Source organism: Mus musculus, chromosome 7 (assembly GCF_000001635.26).
Source record: "Mus musculus strain C57BL/6J chromosome 7, GRCm38.p6 C57BL/6J".
In the NCBI taxonomy this organism is placed as follows: domain Eukaryota; kingdom Metazoa; phylum Chordata; class Mammalia; order Rodentia; family Muridae; genus Mus; species Mus musculus.
The window spans coordinates 104,819,952-104,825,645 of NC_000073.6; the positions used below are offsets into that span (position 1 = coordinate 104,819,952).

The 5,694-nt window shown below is 42.6% G+C and overlaps 1 pseudogene; it reads left to right on the plus strand.

The window, feature by feature from the left end:
* Nucleotides 1,206-3,807, plus strand: Gm4887 (predicted gene 4887; annotated as a pseudogene).

Consider the following 5,694-nt stretch of genomic DNA (forward strand, 5'->3'; position numbering starts at 1 on the left):
AAGGACCAGTCTCTGGATGGTTGTTCTTTCAGGTTCTGCTCTGAACATTGTCTCTGTAACTCCTTCCATGGCCATTTTGTTCCCCCTTCTAAAAAGGATTCTAATCTTCTAGGCTAATATTCCCATATCAGTGAGTGCATATCATGTGTGTTCTTTTGTGATTGGGTTACCTCACTCAAGATGATATCCTCCAGATCCATCCATATGTCTAAAAATTTCATAAATTAATTGTTTTTAATAGCTGAGTAGTAGTCCATTGTGTAAAAGAACCACATTTTCTGTACCCATTCCTCTGTTGAGGGACATCTGAGGACCATCCAGTGACTGCCTCACTTGGTGATCCATCCACAAAACAACCACAAAACCCAGACTCTAAGCAGATGCCAACAAGATCCTGCTGGCAGGAGCCTGATATAGCTATCTCCTATGAAGCTCTGCCAGGGTCTGGCAAATACAGAAGTGGATGCTCACAGTCATCCATTGGATGGAGCAAAAGGTCCCCAATGATGGAGCTAGAAAAAGTACCCAGGGAGCTGAAGCAGTCTGAAGCCCCACAGTAGGATCATCAATATGAACTAACTAGTACGCCCAGAACTTCTTGGAACTATACAACCAATCAAAGAAAACACATGGTAGAACTTGTGGCTCTAGCTGTATGTGTAGCTAAGGATGGCCTAGTCAGTCATCAATGGGAGGAAAGGCCCTTAGTCCTGTGAAGGTTCTATGCCCCAGTATAGGGGAATGCCAGGACCAGAAATTGGAGTTGGTGGGTTAGGGAGCAGAGGGAGGAGGGGTGGGAGATAGGGGATTTTCGGAGGAGAAACTAGGAAAGGAAATAACATTAGAAATGTAAATAAAGAAAATATCTACTAAAAAGAAAAACAAACAAACAAACAAACAAACAAACGAACCAAGGGTCATAAGCTGGCTTGTTCATGGACCCAAGCACCTGTATAGTAGAGGAAAGGCTTACTTGGCCTCAGTGGGAGAGGATGTGCTTAATCCTGTGGAAACTTGATGCCCTAGGGAAGTCAGAGGCTGGTGGAGGTGAGATGTGGGTTGGTGGGAGGGTAGGGGAGCACCCTCTCAGAGGCAGGGGATGGGTGAAGAATTCGGGGAGAGGGACAAGTAAGGGGGCAACTTTTGGAATGTAAATAAATAAAATAATTTAATAAAAAAAATTTCAGCTGGATCCGCCGGCCGGAGCCGCTACCACACCCTGTGCCGGAGCCGGGAGCCTGGGGCCACCGCCATGTCCCACCAGACCAGCATCCAAACAAGCGAAGATGTCAAAGAGATCTTTGCCCGAGCCAGAAACGGGAAATACAGACTTCTGAAAATATCTATCGAAAATGAGCAACTGGTGGTTGGGTCCTGTAGTCCACTTTCAGATTCCTGGGAACAGGATTACGACTCCTTTGTCTTGCCTCTGCTGGAGGACAAGCAGCCGTGCTATGTATTATTCAGGTTAGACTCTCAGAATGCCCAGGGATATGAATGGATATTCATTGCGTGGTCTCCAGATCATTCTCATGTACTTCAGAAAATGCTGTATGTAGTAACAAGAGCAACTCTGAAGAAAGAATTTGGAGGTGGCCACATTAAAGATGAAGTGTTTGGAACAGTAAAGGAGGACATATCATTACATGGATATAAAAAGTATTTGCTGTCCCAGTCTTCCCCTGCCCCGCTGACCACTCCTGAGGAAGAATTACGGCAGATTAAAATCAATGAGGTCCAAACTGATGTGAGTGTGGACACAAAGCACCAGACACTACACGGCGTAGCATTTCCTATTTCTCGAGATGCCTTCCAGGCTTTGGAGAAGCTGAGTAAGAAGCAGCTCAACTATGTGCAGTTGGAAATAGATATAAAAAATGAAACAATAACTTTGGCCAACACAGAAAATACAGAACTAAGAGATTTGCCAAAGAGGATTCCCAAGGATTCAGCGCGTTACCATTTCTTTCTGTATAAGCATTCCCACGAAGGAGACTACTTAGAGTCCGTAGTTTTTATTTATTTGATGCCTGGATACACGTGCAGCATAAGAGAGCGGATGCTGTATTCCAGCTGCAAGAGCCCTCTGCTCGAGATTGTAGAGCGACAGCTACAGATGGATGTGATCAGAAAGATTGAGATAGACAATGGTGATGAGCTGACTGCGGATTTCCTGTACGATGAAGTCCACCCCAAGCAGCATGCACATAAGCAGAGTTTTGCTAAACCGAAAGGTCCTGCGGGAAAGAGGGGGATCCGAAGATTGATTAGGGGCCCAGCGGAAGCAGAAGCCACTACTGACTAAAACTGTCTTATTAAATGTTGCAATATAGTTTTGTAAAATTTCCAGCTTTTAGTATAAGGAGAACTGAAATCATTCCATGTTGATATAGTTGGGAGGAAAATTGTACTTTTTGAAAAATAGCACTTTTTACTTCTATGTATTTTTTAAATTAATGCTATAGAAGACTCATGATCTTTATTTTTTAGTTAAAACTAGACAAGGTTTCAACATAGTGATGTTTGGTTTTGTCACACTGTTTTCATAACGTGTTGATTCCACACTTTCATATAATCTTCAATATTTTCCATAGGTGGGCCAGTTCCACAAAGCATAAGGTCTTGCTCTTCAGAACTCTGTAGTGAGGTCTAACTTTCCCTATAAAGGGAAGCGAACGACCCTGAGATACTCACACCTGTTGAGTATGCTAAGGAGCCTAGGAGGAGGCGGGCAGCTGATTGCTTTGAACATGCTCAGGATGGGCTGTCTGCTGCGGTGGAGAAAGGCAAACTGCAGCAGTGCTTCTTGTCCCACCTCTCCATTGTAGTAGCATCAGATCTCAGAAACGCAGTTCACACTGAAGCTCGAAAGGTACCAGACAGTGCAACCTCCCCCCCCACCCCCCAAGCACTGGAAGACTCGCGTCCAGTAAGGTCTTTGCAGAACTTTCCAGCTATTTCCAAAGTGAGTCCAGAGGGCTGAAGCCAGACGTTCATGTTCGAAAGCCAAGGATCACTCAAAAAGGAACAAAACTAAAGAAAAATGTTGGAAGTTTCAAGGTTTTTTTTTGTTGTTGTTGTTTGTTTGTTTGTTTATTTTTCTCTTTGAAACTATGTATCTTAAAGCAAATTGTCCTGTTGCTTGGGAGCAAGTGTTCATTCAGATCTAAAATTATTGATTACTACTACTTAGTAGGCTGACACAGATAATACTTAGCCCAGGGATCTTGTTTCAGTGAATAATGTCTCTCAGAACACGGGTTGTCTGAAGCTTTGTGTTTTCAGTTACAACCTAGAGAGTTTAGAGCCTCAAGAGTTCTTTGTTACTTGAAATAGAGGGAGTTAGAACACTTGGTGATTTCATCTGCTAAACCTGCTGCAGAGCCATAACTGAGAAGTTCTGAAGTGGACCATCGTGTCCAGGATCTGGAAGTCCTTGACCTGAACTTCATGCTGCACAAGATAATGTCAGTATTGTACATTTCATGGTATGAAATATGAAGCACCCATTGCAGAGCCTTATTACCTAATACACACCCTTTCAGAAATTCAGCGTGTATTCACATAGACCATAAGAGGAATTACAGGTTGATGGAAATTTTTAAAAGTAGATTTGAGTATTGTGTATTTTGTTTATTTACAAATACGTAGACTTTACTACTTACATATGCAGGACAGTTGACAGTGACGTCATACTTGTTTACGAGAGGTAAACTTTTTAGTTGTACAAGTGTACAGTTGTCACACGTGCCATAGAGTGCTACACTGAGAGTCCTGGTGCCCTGTCTAGACCATCACCACAGCTGCTGAAGAATAAAAATTTTTTACTGAACTCTTCTTCACCCCAGAGCCCGACCCCTCCCATCTAGAGATTGTTCCCGGAACACTCCTAAACTTTTCACCCCAGAATGCATTCCTGAACTCCTCACCCTAAAATTCGAACCCTCCCAACTAAAAACTGTTCCAAGAACATTTTTGAGATAAAGGCCTCCTAGAACAACCTCAAAATGAACCGGGTACATTGCCAAATGATAGGACATGACCCCTTAGTTACGTAGATTCCTTTGGCAGAACCCCTTGTCCCTTGGCAGAACCCCCTAGTGATGTAAACTTGTACTTTCCCTGCCCAGTTCTCCCCCTTTGAGTTTTACTATATAAGCCTATGAAAAATTTTGGCTGACCGTCGATTCTCCTCTACACCACTAGGTGTATGAGTTTCGACCCCAGAGCTCTGGTCTGTGTGCTTTCATGTTGCTGCTTTATTAAATCTTGCCTTCTACATTTTATGTATGGTCTCAGTGTCTTCTTGGGTATGCGGCTGTCCCGGGACTTGAGTGCCTGAGTGAGGGTCTCCCTTCGGGGGTCTTTCACTGCCATTTCAAGCAGAGGGAGTACTACATGTCCTGGATCCAGAGCCAGCGGGCACTGTTCTGAGGCATCACGTGCAACGATGCTCTGAAGCCTATTACACTACACCAAAGTCAATGCACATTCCAGAATATAGACGTGATCCTGTAACCCTACTAATAATTAAACCAATGATTGCTGAGAATCATGTATGCATTATTTGTTTTAGGGTATAACTCATTGTTTACACTATGTTTTAGGTGACAATAGATGTGAATAACATCCCCAATAAATTTATATAGAAGTGAAAAATTAAAAATAAAAAAATAAAAATAAAAAATTCAAAATAAAGGAAGAGAATTTTTTACTGTATCAGGATTCCAAAATAATTTTCAAAAGGTTATTAATTGTAGCTGTCTACATATTACCTCCCTCATTTCCTTTTCTAGAAAGAACTATCTGTTTTGCCTAGTCCCTTACTAAACACTTAGCATCTGTGGGGCTATGGATTTTAGGTTGGTTTTCATTGACTTAGCAACTAATATCCACACATAGGGACTATATACCATATTTGTCTTTTTTTTTTCTGGATATATTTTACCTCACTCAGGATGATTTTGTTTTTCTAGTTCCATTAACTTCCCTGGATTTCACAATTCCTCTTCTTTCTTAATGGCTGGTTTATGATCCATTATGTAATGACCCATCCAGCAGGTCCAGTTATTCAAGGGTCTCAAGGGGATCTTCTCCTAAGAACCAAATTGGGGGGTAGAGAGAGATAAGAACCTTGTGCAAGAATGACACAGAAACATTCTGAGTGGCATCAAGGTTCCAATGTATTGGGCAAGGCCTAAGGCTTAAATGCACAAGCAAAAGGGGAAGTGCCTTTCAGCAGGAAGGATGGGGCAGTAGAATTGCACAAGCAAAAGGGGAAGTACAGGTACTTATCAGTGGGAGGGGTGGGGCAATAGAATTGCAAATTCTTTAGGTAGTTACACAGGGAAGAAGGAACTTGGCAGTATCAGGATACATCTGAGGTCAGGACATCTGGCACTGACTTAGGGCTGGAAAAATCTGTGGTTGTTCTCGGAGTGGTGCGTTGGTGGCCCGCTTTTGACCCCCTTTTCTTCTCGGGGTGAGAGGCCCAATTCAGAGATCAGGACACTAGCGTTGTCTTAATAGCTCCCAATAATGTAACTGTATCACATTTAAAAAATCCATTTCAGTTGAAGGACATTAGGTTTTTTCCAATTTCTGGCAACTGTGAGTAGAGCATCAACAAACATGGTTGAGCAAGGGCTTTTGAGGTGGGATTAAGTGTCCTTTGAGCCTTTGTCCAAAAGTGGC